We start from the raw sequence: 15,453 nt of genomic DNA, 5'->3' as shown, positions 1-15,453 counted from the left end.
TTAATATAGAGAGGTTGCTAGAGCCTCTCTCTCTTTTGTTTCTTCATTCCTTAAGCATTTGTACCCAAAATGCAGAGTGATGGGGGAATCCCAGCACTCCCTCTCAAAGGCCAGCCATCAGCCACGTTGTGAGTCCCTTCTCTACTTTCTTCCCATGCTTTTGAGCAGTGCTTGCAGGTTAACCATGCTCATTTTAAAGTTTATATACAGCAGATGTTCACAGAGCTGATCAGGAATTATGGACTTGCTGCTGTAGCTGCAACCCTGTATGAAATACAGAGAATTTATATAAAACACAGAGAATATACCTGTCTTGCACAATAAATTCACACACCTTCCTTGCTGCTATTCGCTCAGGAGGGGACACCAGAGCCCCTGATGAGGGGGCATTCAGTGTCCTGAAATCAAAAGTAGGTCCCTTGCATTTGACAAGGGAAAGTTCTGGTGGGGCAGGGGGATGATGTCTGGGGGCTAAACATGCTGACAGCTTGCTGTCAGAGCAGCATGTTACTTGCTACCTTCCCTCTCAGAAGGAGAGGCCGCCTGCCCCACACCTTTGTAGAAGCAGACTTTGCAGAAGTGTCATAAATCTCTGCCTTGCCTGCCACAGCACTGCCGCTGCCCTGGATATCACCAGGATTCATCCATTTGAACTGTACTTCATTTTGCAGCCCAGGGTAGAAGGAATAGATTGCTTTGACACCTATTTTGGGGTATAATTTCTCTAGCTCCCCAGTGTCTGGGACTTGTCTTATCCCAATACCCAGCACTGCCTTTTTACAGCATCTTCGTCTGTATCCTGCAGGTACTCGATTTGTCTGTGTTTGTGCAGACATGCATGGCAAGGATGTGCTCTCAGAGCTTGTGTAGTTCCAGAATCATAACATTCCAGTGATCCATCAGGAAAATTCAACTGAAGGGCAGCATGGTCTTGCTTTAAGTGAGCTGAAGTAGTAGGCACTCCCTTCCCCACCCCACAGGACAAGTAGTCTTTGAAGACTGTAGGAAGGTGTGGGTGTTTATTTCGATGAGAACTGCAGTGATGTGTAAAAAGGAGAGGGAAGGGATCTCCCAGCTTTTTGGAGATGGCCTCTGTATAATGCCATTTAAATCTGTACTTTTTGTTTGGTGGTAAGTTTTAATAGTTATCCTTTGAGGATTTTCCCAGTGAGCTTATCTGAATACACCAACAGTCTTTTTTGTAATATTCGCATTTCCCCTTTGGTTCAGCCGAGCCCACTGACAGATCATTCAAATTCAATTGTTTTATGTCTAAGCCGAACAGCTAATTAAAGTAGGGATGATTAACCTGACTGGCAGTGTCGCTCTCTCTCCCTCGCTCTCTCGCTCCCTCCCTCCCTCCCTCCCTCCTGTTCCAATCAGTCTTTTTCTCACACTCTCCCTCTCTCTCTCTCTCTCTGTCTTTTGCTCTACTGTGTGTGTGTGTGTGTTTTTTTTCCTCTCTCCTAAACGTGGTCTGCTTGCTGATGGCAGAATGGCACTCGGAGATTTGTGCATTGTGTCTGGTTTCCTACGGGCAGGCTGACCCAGTGCCTCTAGGGACTTATCAATAGACCACTCAGAAGAGACAGAGACAGGAGAAAGGAGGAGGGGTGGGGGGGGGGAGAGAAAGAGAGAGGGAGAAAGAGAGAGAGAGAGAGAGAGAGAGAGAATCAATATCAAGAATAGAAGGAGCTCCGAAGCCATTTTTTTTTTTTTTAAAGAAGTATCAGGACTTGGGAAGAGGGTGACAAAAGAAGGTTTTTCAAAGAGGCAGTGGAGGAGGTTCTAATAAATTTGGAAGGAAACTGTTCCCTGTCTTGGGAAAAAAGGAGAACTCCTGGCTGATTAGCATTCACACCAGGTATGAGATGTTCCCTACCCCTTATCACTGTCGCAACCGAGATGGAAAAAAGCGCTTTTCCCCCCTTTTTTTCTTTTTTTTTTTTTTTTTTCCCCTCCCCCCCCCCCCCTCTGCTCTTTAAGGAGATGGAGCGAGCGTTTATTTTGGTACGTTGGTTGGTGGTGGCAGGGGGAGCGCGAGCCGTGGGCATTTGTGTGCTGGGAACAGGGAGAATGGAAGCAGGGCAGCGGGGAGGGGGCGGGTGGGAGAAGAGCCGGGAGTGTGTTACTGTGTCTCCTCTTTGTGCACCCCTGGGGGGGTTACCCAAGTTCATTTCCAGCAGGTGGATTTAGAGAGGGAGTTACTTAACGCTTGACCGCCAGTTTTGAAAAAAAGGAAAAAAGAAAAAAAAAAAGGACCTGCTTCCTATGTCTATTAAAGGAAGCTCCAATTTTTTCCCTCTCTCTCTCCTCTCTCTCTCTCTTTCCTCTCTTCCTAACCAGACAGCGGGAGGGTTTCTGGCTCCTCGCCAGCCCAAAAGCCTCTAAGTGTTTTGCACTTGTTTCAGGGAGCCCGGGGATTTTTTTCAGCATTTTCACTAGAGAACAAAGAGTTCTTTACAAAGGAAAGGGGGAGAGCGAGCTTAACGCCTGAGATATGTTTTTCTATTTTTATTAGGGATTTTTTTCCCCCTACTAAAAAGAAAGAGAGAAGCAAAGCACAGAATGTGTGGCAGCAACAAAATAGATTGAAAGGAAATGCAGTTCTCTTACCTCCAAATTATAATTTGGAATTAATAAGAACAGGAATGGAAGGGGGACAAGACCAAGTGAGTTTGGTATGTCGTTCTTTTCTCCCTTTTTTTAAACTCTCTCTTTAAATTCCAATTGCTGTTTTGCCAACTTACCTAGCATCTTTTTTTTTTTCCATAAAAGTTATATTGCAAACAGTTTCTGTACAGTTTCTGTTTACTTAAAAAATCAAACAACAAATTCTTACTGAGGAAAAAAAAGGAGGGAAATGGGGTGGTTATGGTAGAAAAGAAACAAATGAGTGGGAACAGAAATCTTTCACTTTCTGTCACTTAGAAAAAAAGTTGGTAATGGCTTGTTGAAGCTAGGATCCTAAAATACAGATGGGGCACTAACGTCTGTGTCCACGGACCCAGCTTTTCCCTGACCATCTGTCTAAAAGTCACCTCTCACTGGCAGCTCAAATGATTAGTCGGAGCTCAGGGATTTTTTTGTTTATTTGTTTGTTTGCTTGTTCCTCCTGTTTGGTGGGACCCTCTCTCAAATGGCTCCATTTCACCTTCTGAGTTTAGTTCTTTAGTCGAGCCCCAGATTGAGGGTTTCTGGATAGACCTCCTTGCACTGTAGATTTTTTGTTCTTCTGAATGTATTTCTAATAGATACACTCTTTGTCTATTTGTACGTGAAAAAGGCACATGCAATAGAGAAGGGAATAGCGCATCACATTTAGGGAGGTGTTTAGATTTGAATTTTATTGCATATAGTACATAGCATACAAGACATCTTCTTTACAATTTCTCCTGAACAGTGGTTAGGATGTTTGAGAATATATACTGTTGCAAATTCAGTAGCTTGAGGAAGTGCTTTCTTTACCCAAAATCTGCTTTCATTCCTTTATTGATTTGTATTTTCCTGCATTTGACAATTTGCCAGTCTAAGAACAGCATCATATAGCAGAGGTACAGAAAACAAGAGGAAACTCTTGGTTTTGATATTATGTCCCCCCTAAAAACCATAAGTGATTTATACACAGATCTGTATCAAATTATTATAGAGTTATGACGATTGTTTCTGGATGCAGAGCACTATTACTGCAATACCTTGATTTTTATTTTCATGCTGCAGGCTTCCCTCAGGAGAGGTTGTCTGTTACAGCTACATAGGTATCGCATATGTATTTGTGCGACTGTTTTTCAGCAACACCTGTGCATTGTGTAAGGGTACACAGAGAATCAGTCCATTTACATCTTATATGATGAAGAGGGGAAAAATCCATTCTTGGGCTTTGCTTGCGCTGCTTTAGAAATCCCACTATCCTACAGAGGCAAAACGTCCTGCAGGATACAGCCCATCCTTTGCAGAAGTGAAGGGAAACTGTCCACGACAAGTGAAACCATCAGTTAAAACACAGTTTTGTTTTCGTGCCAGTATCCAGTCTGGGGGCTTGTAACCCTCCAGCTTTGTTAGCTGGGACTCTTCCCTCTCCAAAGCTGTGGTGGGCACAGCTTTCCCAGCAGAAGTTGGGGGGTTATCGTGGCCTGAAGTCCCCTGCTCCAAGACCAAGTTCCTTCACTGCAGGTCACCCAGATGCTCTGCTTTTCCACGGGTAACAGCAATAGTGGTGCCCAGTCGAAAGTACTTTGCGGGCTTCCCACTTTAATGTAAAATGCTTGGCCAAGAGAGATGGACCACCAAAAAAAGTTAGTCGTTCTCTTGCAAACATAACAAATAGAACAACTTTTGGCAAATTACAAATGCTTGTCTTTTACCTAAAATCCTTGCTTTCCTCATTCCTCCAGAGAGTTTTCCCAGTTCCTGATGTTTTTCATGGTCTGAATGTTTTCTGTGACATTTCTCCCTTGCTCTCTCTGAAAAGGGAGGAAAAAAATCACGGGAAAAGTAAGCAAAAGAGCACAGAAAGGGGACTTGATCTTTGAAGTTTTCCATAGGATAAGCAGCCTAATTTTTTTTCTGCCTGAATCTTTTTTATTCTCCCCAATCCCCCTTGATTTTTTTTTAAAGCTAACATGCTTTTGTGAGTATTTTGTATCTGCAACCTTGGAGATGGTGACAGAAGAGAGAGGACAGAACAGAGCTGAAACCTAGATTTAGCCCCCTCAGTCTCAACTAGAAGGCATCTTCCAGTGGCTGTCACTGCATCCAGAAGTAGGAAGAAAGACGGTAGCTGTCTTTCAGGGACTCCGTGGAGCTGACCTGAGAGTAGCACATTCACAGTACAGGAGAAAAGAGAAAGAGGGGGAAAAAAAATTAAAAAAAGGGGAAAGAAAAGCTCTTTGAGCAGTAACACACTGGCTCTTTCTTCCTGCAGGCAATCCGCTCCAGCTCCTGGCGACGTGTCCTGCACTATCAGATATCATATGACTCTTTATTTGGACTCCCGTTAGCAGTATGGGCCTGTTAGGAGGCTGTTTGTTTTCTTTTCCTTTCATTTCCTTCTCCTTAGTCCCCCCTATTTTATGTGTGCCTGTGTAAGCATATCCCCTTTATAATCTCTCTTTTTGTGCTGAAGCTTTATAGAAAAGAAAAAAAAAACGTAATCATTTCCCAGGACTGTTTTTAATCCTCTGCCAAAATTGAAGTTCATTGTCAAGTTGTAAAAATAAATAACACCTTTGGGTTTTATTTCTCTCTTTTACTTCTTCCTTTGCCCTGGCACTTCTCAGTGTGTCCATATATACTCGAGCATGTCTTTCTGTCTCTCCTGCCTGAGTGGGTGAAGTTGGGATACACCTGTATCAGTCTAAGCAGAAGTGCAGAGCTGCCTGCAGCTGCTCCTGCTGCTTCTTGCCATTTGTTTCACTTTCATAAACTTTCCTCTGTTTATTTATTTATTTCATTTGGGCACCTTCTTCACACCTAGTTTGAAAAGCTGTCAGGCAGCAATTCCTGTGCTGGGCTTTTCTGCATTTAGGTGAGCAAACGGGGGAAGTTAAGGTTGTAAGAAAATGAAACGTTGTGCTGAAGGAAGAGAGGATGAAGTGCGAAGTAGAAATTAGACGCTCTTTGTGTATGCCACCCATAAAAGTTTCCTGAACCAGAATGCTGGTGCCTACTAATAGGATGGGGGGAGCCAGACAGCAGCTAACAATCGGAGGTGTGTAGCCAAGTAGCCTTATGGCAGCAATATTTCTGATACCGAACCACATTTTAGTTAAGGGAGACGAGATTTTTTTTCCCTATTTGTGGTCTGTAGCACTACATTATTTAGATAAACACTGTTGCAAAACTTTTTTGCCTGAAAATGCTGTCACGTCAACAGAAACAGTGAATTGATACTAAACGTATTAAATTGTTGCAAGACAAAACTCCGTCTTTCCAAAAGAGAGGTAATGTTTTGTTTTGATACTTTCCTATGGAATATTTTAATTTCTCTTCGTAAACTAAGGATTTATTTTGAGAATTGTTAAGAATTTATTTGTAAAGGAGAAAGGCGGGGGGTGGAATCCGTAAAACATTCATAAATGATAGATTTTGAAAGGGGGGAGATTTAGTTTTTTTAGGAGGAATTTAAAATGTTCAGGTTTTTGTTCATTTTTTGTTCAGTTTTATGCAACCTGAATCATAATATACTTTGTCAAGCAAACCAGAAAAAAGAGCTTTGTACACAACTTTGCTCCCTCTGTAATTACTGCTGTATTTTTATGGAACTTGGTGTTTTATTCATCCAAATTTGGTAAGATTAGCAAAGCCAAAATCCTGTTTGCACTGTGGAGACATAAAGTAGTTACTGATACTTTCCATCAAAAGTAGATGCTTTGGCCAGCCAGTCCTTCCACCAACTTGTGCTGTTGAGCAGCTGGCTGTGTGCGGGCCGACCGCCACGCTCCAGGGAAAGTATGGGCATATTTTGTACATGCAATTTATATACATTTTGTGCTGATATTCATTAGCACAGCTGAAGAGCTCTGAGTTTTAGCATTTCTTCTCTGGTGTATACTTAGGCCAGTGTACAAGAGCAATCTTGTAAGTGAGGCAAATACAGACCAGAGGTTTTTCTGTTAATAATCCAGAAACAACTGCATTTCAGCCTTACTGTAGGTGTGTTGAACCGAATTGAGGTCTCCCTGCTAGTTGGCGGTATTTCTTATTTCTCATCTAACTTCCCACTGAAGTCAGTGCAGGTTTTCCTGAGAAAAAGTTGATGAAAAACAGAGCTAGAGCATCAAGATTTAGGGTGGTCCCCTTGAATCAGTGTTGGAAACCTGACACCCCAGAATGTGCACAGCCTAGCATCCCTCTGGAGCCTGCAGGGCACGCTTGCTTTAGTGGAGTTGCTAGATCTGAGATGACTCCAGCAGTCTGAAACTTTATTTGCATGAGCCTCGAGTTCCTTCAGAAAAGTACCAATATCTCTGCTTCGCTGTCAACAGCACACTCTTTCTTTTTGTTTAGTTTTTGCCAGTCATTTCAAGGAGGATTAAGAGGCTCTTTCACCAGAGACAACGTTTTGAGGCTTCTTTCCTTTTCTCTCTTCCTCTAGCAACTTAAAACCAACTTTAATGTTTCATGCTTGGGCACATTCATGGTACTGAGAAAGGAATTACAGACTTCATTGGAAGAAATCTGGTTTTGGAGTAAGTGTTAAGAATGTTTAAAAATTGCTGTGCGTGCACAGTACGTGATGTTCCCTGTTACTCTACACGTGCTCCAGTACTCTGAGCAGTCCTAGCTGTGGGTATTTATTTGTGAGCTCATTCTGGGAGTTGCCCGTGAATTTAGTTGACAGTCAGTAAACAGCCCCGTGATAAGGCTGAAGCGTGAGAGCTATATAAGTGGGAGGTAGAGGACTTCTTTCAAATTATTGGTCATTTCAGTGTATTGTTGCTCAGCATCATTATTTATAGAAAAAAAGAAGTTCTCCTCAAACTTGTCGCCTTCATCTCTGCAGAGCAGATTATTCTATTTCAAAGATATTACAAGCTCAAATAATGATAAAATACGTACTTAGCTACCTTGTGAAGTAATTATAGCGAAAAGTTGCGGAAAACTGAAAGCCAAATGCTGCAACTAATGCTTGAAAGTGTGACTTGGGCTGGGCAGAGGCTTGCTGCTGCCGAAGTTTTGTTAGCACAACTTGGACTTGGTGGAATTGCACCAAAGTTGTGTTTTGACTTGGCTTAACTTCACTGCTTTCATCTGACTTTTTTTCTAAGCCAGCCCAATCCAGATCTGCTCAGTGCTCAGGAGGGTGATAGCCAAGGGACAAAACAGCTTGTCTAACACGTCTCTTTAGTGTACCAGTGTGTGGCTTGTGAGGCCTCAGAGTGGATCACCACTGTCAAGAGAAATGTGTTTTCCTACAGTGTAATAAGTTGTCCTGCTGCTTTCAGATGTCAGAGATCCCTGGTTCAGCACTTGGTGAAAAGGTCTGCTCTCAGAAGAGGCTTCCCTTCCATTTAACATTTCATTAGAGCATGCAGCTCATGTAAATGTGATGCGGCCAGTAGGAGCAACAAATTCTGGTTTATTTTTGCCAGGATGTATGTATTTATTCTGTGTCTGTATTAATATTATGGTGAGATGATATTTCAACCTAAACACCGATTTCAGTGGCTTACCGCTAAAAAATGAGCTGAGTTGAAATGTCAAGTAGTTGTTCCAAGCTCAGAGGTGAAGCTTATATTGTTTTGGAAAGTATGAGGAAAGTCATGGTTACTTTTTTCTTTTTTTTTTCCTTTTTTTTTTTCTTTTTTTAATGTGTTGGGCAGTCACACTAAGACAGGAGCATTTTCTGATTAACTAATTACTGAAACCCATTAATTTTTCCATTCTCATTCTATTTTTAATTTTTCTTATTTCTTCAATACAAAATGAAAATTATAAAGAGCTAATTTCCTTAAACTAATTAGACTTACAAGTTTAATCTCACAAAACCCAGGAAATTCCAAGCAATGTTTTTTTGTGACTCTGCCATGTTGCACATGCCTCTCTCCTCTTTGAAACCCTTGTATTGGCCTTCAAAAAATCCTGGGAAAACACTCAACACTTGCCTGAGCCAGCCTTGTCGGTCCAAACTCTCCTGAACTTCTGGCACTGTTAGGCATCCAGATCCAGGTTTTGTGATTTGAGCTCATCACTTTTGAAAATAACAACATGGAATTTCCAGACATTTCTTTTTATGAACTTAAGGGTTTTTTTAAAAAATAATTAGTATTTAGAGTGATTCTATTTCCACTGAAGCCAGCACAAGCAGAATCCACATCCTCTGGTTAAAATTTCTCATGGCACTTTCCAAAACTTGATTTTTGCTCAGATGGCTTTTTCAGTTTTGACCATCTGGAGAGCAGTTGTACATAGAATATTTTTTAGGCAGTCCTCTGAATAGGAGACCTAAAACTCTTTGACCTGTTAATCTCTACTACATATCCCATAAAGCCAGTGTGAGAAATAATTTTTGTTCTATCCTCCCAGAGAAAAGGATTTAGTGATGATTTTTTTGGCTGAAGAATCAGGAAATACCAGTGAAAACTCCTTGTAGGAAGACGCTGGAGTCTTCTTCAGTGAGATCAACTGTTCTTTATATATATATAGATAGATAGAGATATATATAGTGCCTTTTTTTTTTTTTGCTTGTTGAAATATATCGCCACAATCTTGAGAAGCCACAGAAAATTATCAGTGCCACAGTAACCTTATACAGCTGGAGAATGCTAAACAGAGCTGATCTGAGGCAGCCTTCCCCACTAATGAGACAAGCCAGCAAGTTGGTTTCAGGCTTTAGTTTATGGCATTGCCTGCACATTGCTGAAGCACCAGGGTGTACCCTACAAGGAATCTTCCTCTCTGTAATCATTTTTAACATCCCGGTCCAATTCTTTAACTTCTATTTTCATGAAATTCTCACCAAAGTCATGAGGAAATCTCTGTCTGGCAAGCATGGAAAGAAATGGACCCTCTCTAAGTGGTCTCTACTACTTATATAGTTAAAGATTCAATCCATACCTCAAAAAAAAAAAGTTGATATATATTAGAAAGCAAAGGGGAACATTGATTTGCAGCCTATTCATTTTGTATTATGCTCATGTCAGACAGTGTAAGACTGTTCTGGTGCTTGCTTTGGAGGACCTGTCTGAAACTCTGTAGAGCTGCACAAAGCAAAGTCAGTGAGTGAGAAGCAATCTTATTTCTGATCAAAATGAAGTAATGTGCCAACTAATGATGACAGAAACCTGGAGAGCTGTAGGTGCTCCCTTTTATCAGAGATATAAAAATAGAGATTTAGACCGCTGTTAAAGATTGCATAATGCCCTGGCTAAATTTCAATGAAGGTAATTGTATTTGGCCTCCTTGAATTCCCTCTGAAGTGTCAGTTGCATGTGAAGCAATATTCACTTTCTGGCCTGATCCACACCATAAGGGTATAGAGCATAGTTAAGCAACTGCCACCTCCCACTCCACGGATGGCTTTATTATCTCAGTGTTGAGCAAAGTAACCACTTTGCAATTTGATCAATGACTGAATAGTGACGACAACCAACACCTCTCTTCTATACCTTCATTTGTCTCAAAATGCTTATTATAAAATCTAACAAATTGGGCCTCATTCCCTCAGTGCTGTGGTGATATTTGTAAGAACTATCTCAATTTTGCAGAGGAGGAAACTGAGGCACAGAAATGTTTGAGTGACTTTTCTAAATGTATGCAGTAAATCAGTGGCAGAGCCAAGAGAATAACTTGGGAATGCTGCTTCCCGGTCCCATTCTCTAAGCACTAAGAAACACTACCCCTCTGAATGTAAGTTATTGTTATTAAGATGTGGTTTATCTTTCATGTAAGTCGCCATCTGTTATATTGCCTACTTGCTATTAGTTACGAAAGCTATTCAAATTTTAAACTGTTTTGCATTCTCACAGCTACTTAAGCCCACAGTAGACTTTTGACAACAGTAACAGTGCTTCTCATGTGAAAGAACTGGACAAATATTAACTCATGTTTTTTCAGTAAATTTTTGTGATGCCATAAACCCACAGTTTAGACTGAATTTAAACAGACCTTGAAAAATCCGTGTATTCGATGCTGATTGGCTCCCTATCTGTCAGTTGTACTTAGTTAAGACATGACTGTATATTCTCATAGATATGATTAAGAACATAAATATCCAAATGGTAATTTAATGTAAATTGAGTCATTGATAACTTCATGTGTCTTGGGTCTAACAGCTCTGTGGCTGTTACGGTCCTTTGAACATGAAGAAGGAAAAACGTATTAATCTTGAGCTCTTAGTGATGCTTCTGGGGACCTCAACAAGCCAAGGAGAACTAGGTCAGTCTTCTTGGAGGCAGTCTGGAAAAGCCCTGAGCAGAAGCTGGGGCAGGGACTGGAGCTGTAAAATGAGAAAAGGCTCTTGAAAAGTAAAAGTTGTTCTGTTTTTCTCTCAGTGTACAGATGAGTGCTGGGGAAATACATCCATTTAGATCCTCACAGTCACCATTTTTTAAAGGAGCTATGAAGCCCAGGCTTGGGAAGGGGTAACCCTGCAAACAAGGAGAAATAGCCTTGTACTTGAAGAGAGAAGGAATTGTCTCAAACTATCCAATATCTGCTAGCAGGTGGAACAACAGAGACAATGTCTAAGTCCAAGACAGATTGGACCCTGTTGCCTTTTCATCTCTGAAGATGGTCAAGCAGCAAGGGCACTGCTGATAGTCCTAACTAGTTTCCTTTATGTGATAAAGCCTACTGAATTGCTGAAAGCACTTTTCTTCTGCTGAACTAGAACATATGTTTCAGAAAGGTAATCTTTAAGTCTTTAGGTAATTGAGATATGTAGTCATCAGGAATGACCACATATTTTACACAATTATTCTGAAGATTTTGAAATTAAGTTCACTTCTTTTGAGTCTGAATTTGACTTAACTTCAGCTATGCCTTTGTCTGGTGTATTAAGGAGCCCTCTACTGTCAGAAATCTTCTCCCCGCGCTTGGTATTAATAAACTTTGCTGGTCTGGCTGATGGATGGTGATTTTTTCACACCCAGAATATGGTTTGAGTGGATGGGGAGGTGAGTAGTGGAATTTGAAGTAAGAGGTGAGGAATTACTGGTTGCAGAAGAAGTGGGTGAATAGAGAAGAGAAACAATATGCAGAGAGAGCAGGTTTCTTTTTCTTCCTGAGTATTTAAGGCAGAAATAAAAGAAATATGTGGGTAAAGGCAAAGACCCAGTTATAAAGAGGGAAAGAGATGGGAATATAAGAGAAAAGGTCTTGAGAACAGACACAAAGAGTAGTGTAAAAAGAGAAGCATCGTAAAGCTATTGAAGACAGGAAAAAGAAACAAATGTAGTCTGAAGGATCAATAAGGTCAGACCAAATGGAGAAATATCGGAGTATGTTAAGAATGTAACAAAAAATAGCAGTAATTCACCATGAGTACTTTGGACTAGGGCTTCTCAAGCAGCGGGTACTTTCCCATCTCACAGGAGGCCAGCAGGCTTAGCTCATTATGGCTTTGAAAATGCACTGCTTAATCTGAAGGTTAGTGAGAGGCTGGTACAGTTTTGAAAGGTCTGAACACATTCAAACTTTGTGAAAAAGACTGGCCAAATTTTCTGCCCAAGGCCTCTCTGTCCTCAGGATTAAAACTCCAGTGTTCAGGCATAACGAAAGGGAGGCCTAATTAGGAGAGAGAAAGGTCTTCTGACACACATAGCTTTTCTTTTCTTTTTTTCCTTCTTTTTTTCTTTTTTTTTTCTCTTTTTTCTTTTCTTTTTTTTTCCTGACAGCAAAGGAACAAAGAATAGGGTAAAACTTTATTAGGGTAAGTGTATTGTTAGTTTTCTCAAATCGTTTCCCTTCTAGCCCTCTCCAGAGCAACACCTCTCTTTGCTCTGGTGGCTGGGACATCACGATATGGGCATGTTCCTCACCTGCTGCCCACTCATGGTGCAGCCTGGAACAGGTCACTTAACCGCCAGCTTCAAATTACTCCAAGCAACTCTAAAACCAGCCAGTGGTTTCCTATCTCAGGAGCAGCTGAGAAGATGGTGTCAACATGGCTTGTGAGATGCTAGGAAATCATGAGGCACATTTGGCAAGGTTGCCTTTATCTTTGGATTTCATGGAGTTCAATATGAAGAATTCTTGTGTCTTCACTTCAAATATTCTATCATTCCTCTCCTGTCTTCCTTTACCTGTGAAATAGCTCTGGTAATGCTCATCACTGATGCTACAAGATCAGTGAGTATAAGTGTAATGAGCTTTTTGTGCTTTGAAGGTATTAGTGTTCTCCTCTTAAAACCTGATAAAATCCTCCACCCAAGGTAAAAGTCTGGTTGGTTTTTATTAAGAAAGAAAAAATATTTTTTTAAGGACATTGATTTGCTTTTCAAAATGCATGAGTAGTCCTAATCTGGGAAAATAGAGTGAGAAAAGTGATAATTTCTAAGTTGCCATTGTAGGCCAAGCACTGAAATGGGGCCAGTCTGGATCATTCATACTAGCTTTTAAGAAAATAACGTACTTTCAAGAAGATAAAAAGAAAAAAAAACATCTCTTCAGACTGGTTTTGTATGGCTAACTTGTCTCCAATGTGAATGAAGTGTGTGGAAGTTAACGCCATGACACTCACCACTTACTAGAAACACATATCTGGGTGTTCTCATTGATTGATGGATTACCGAGTGTCATATTCCAAAATCTTTCAAACAAGGCTATCGTGTTGCACTTGTGCAAGCAAAGAAAAAATTATTCAGAAGCAGAAAGAGGTAAAAACTATTGGAAACATGAAAGTCCTTTCTAAGGCCATTTCTCCCTGTCACTGGTATGAGAAGAATTTTCATTCTCTTTAAGGCTATTTAAAATATACTTTGGGGCTAAAATAGCAGAGAAGACAATCCAATGCATTCTCAGCCCTGAGACCACAATCGGTTATAGATCCTTGTTGCCACATCGCATCCAGTGAGATAGCTTACTGGAAGACCTGGTCAAAAAACCCTCAGTATTGATTGGGAAAAAAAAAAGAAAAGTAAAAGAAATAAAATTGTTCTCTTTCCCCGTCCTCTCATTCTTTTTTTAAGGCAGAAAAGCAAAACACTGTTTTTTATTGTTTAATTAAAATAAATTCCCATTTTTCAGTGATTTTAATTTCTGTGAATTTTAATTCTCATTTTTCACATGAGATTAAATACCAGAAAACTGTGCAAGCAGTTAAAATTTTCATTAATTTTTTTCCATTTTTAATTCAGTATGAAAGGTTATTCTCTCACTTTCTGCTGCCATCCTGTCTCTCTTTTCCATATTCCTACAGACTCATGGCTGACTCTGAATGGCACTTAGCTGTTTCACTCATTAAGACAGAGCAAGTGGTGGTTCCATAACTTTATTGATTTAAGGTGAGATCATGGTAGGGACCACTCTGGATTCTGTAAATGACACAGCTTCTTGAAGATATTCTTTGCAAAGCAAGTAAGAAATATGATAGTATCACATCTAATCAAGACGAATATCATTGCAGTCAGCAGTAGATGTCACAAGCTGTATGGGTACATCAGGGATCTGACATGTGAACACTTATGTTCATACTGTTTCTGTCACTTACCCAATGCACAAGTTCCAACTTATTTATTTTGGCTTGTTTTCCACATGAGGATGACATGGCACAGGCGATAAACCTAAATTTCTTTAGTTTGTTTGACAGATTATTTGAGGAGTTATGTGTGTGTGTGGCACCCATATTTGGGGTTGTTACTATTGGAAGGCCAACACCACTGATTTGGTATGTGCTAACATTTATTTCCACGTTGAAGGCATGATTTTTTTTTTCAAAACATTGAATAATGGTGAAATTAGGATGCTCTGTAATGATGTAGATGTTGATACGACATTGCAGTCCACCTGTAGCATCTTCCATATTAAGCTGAATGAAATGGCAGGAGTATTAAGGAGGAAAACCTAATTGGGCGTTATTGACCAGATGGATGCAGCTGCTCTGTTACATTCCCACCATTTTGCATTTGAGCTGTTTATTTTCACTCTCTGCCTGTCAGTCATCACACAAATTAGAACTGAAAGACTTTTTTCTTACTGTAGAATCCATAGTCACAGGTCCACCAACCTCCAGCAGTGACTGTGCTGTTTAGTTCAGTCTTCTCTGTCTTCTGGCCTCTCCAGGTAGGGTTCTGTGGATTAGCATCACAGTTTACTTCCAAGAAATGCCAGACAAAAGAGAGGCAGAAATTTGTCCCGGTAGGATCAGAGGAAACCTTGAGTGATTTGACCCAGTCAACAACTGTCAGGAAGCATTGCCACTTGAGGAAAAGTAAATGCCTCATTATTGTTGCTAGACAGATGCACCTCCATAAAACACCTGGAAGTGGTCCACAGACCACAGACAGAACGTCACTGAGGTTGATTTTTTTTTTTTTTTAATGGGCAGAGATAGCAGATCTCATATTTTTAGACATAAATTGATCATCAGCTAGGGTGAGGAAGTAATCTATTGCAGTTGAGCCTCATGCAGAAACCAAGCATGTTACAAGGTGATGTTCCTTTCATCTGATGTTGATCACTGTAGGGGGAAGGACATCAGACTGCCTGAACCATCATTTTGAAGGGAGAGCTCACAGAAGATATGTTGCTTGTGGTGAGGCTGAAAGTGAATGAGGTAACCACAGAGTAAGCTGCTAATGATGTGGATTGTGGGAAGCACTACTGATATGAGGCAGACAGTTGGATTGATTAGAGCAGCCCCAGGGACTAGTTCTTTTTCTTTCACCGTCCTGGGGTGAAGTTAAACCTGCTACTGGTAGTAATGAAGAATAGCTAATACAGAGCAGACTCTGCCAAAGTAACAACATTGGCATCAGGAGCAGAAAGTTTTGCAGATTTCTCTGTGTGTGC

The 15,453-nt window shown here is 40.7% G+C and overlaps 1 protein-coding gene across 20 annotated transcripts in view; it reads left to right on the top strand.

The window, feature by feature from the left end:
• ZBTB20 (zinc finger and BTB domain containing 20) overlaps window positions 1-15,453 on the top strand; it is a 503,503-nt gene that overhangs the window by 386,370 nt on the left and 101,680 nt on the right. For 2 of the 20 annotated variants that reach the window (XM_027681169.1, XM_027681164.1), the window contains exon 1: window positions 2,041-2,681. The exons of 16 other annotated variants lie outside the window; for them this stretch is intronic. The gene's annotated coding sequence lies outside the window, so the exon portion shown is untranslated. Of the gene's footprint in view, window positions 1-1,610; window positions 1,865-2,040; window positions 2,682-15,453 lie in introns of those variants that run through there. 2 more of the 20 variants (XM_027681166.1, XM_027681171.1) reach the window with 2 other exon arrangements.

This window comes from Neopelma chrysocephalum, unplaced genomic scaffold (assembly GCF_003984885.1).
Source record: "Neopelma chrysocephalum unplaced genomic scaffold, ASM398488v2 Primary Assembly neopelma1_60, whole genome shotgun sequence".
NCBI lineage: Eukaryota > Metazoa > Chordata > Aves > Passeriformes > Pipridae > Neopelma > Neopelma chrysocephalum.
This window is presented reverse-complemented; position numbering and strand designations above follow the sequence as displayed.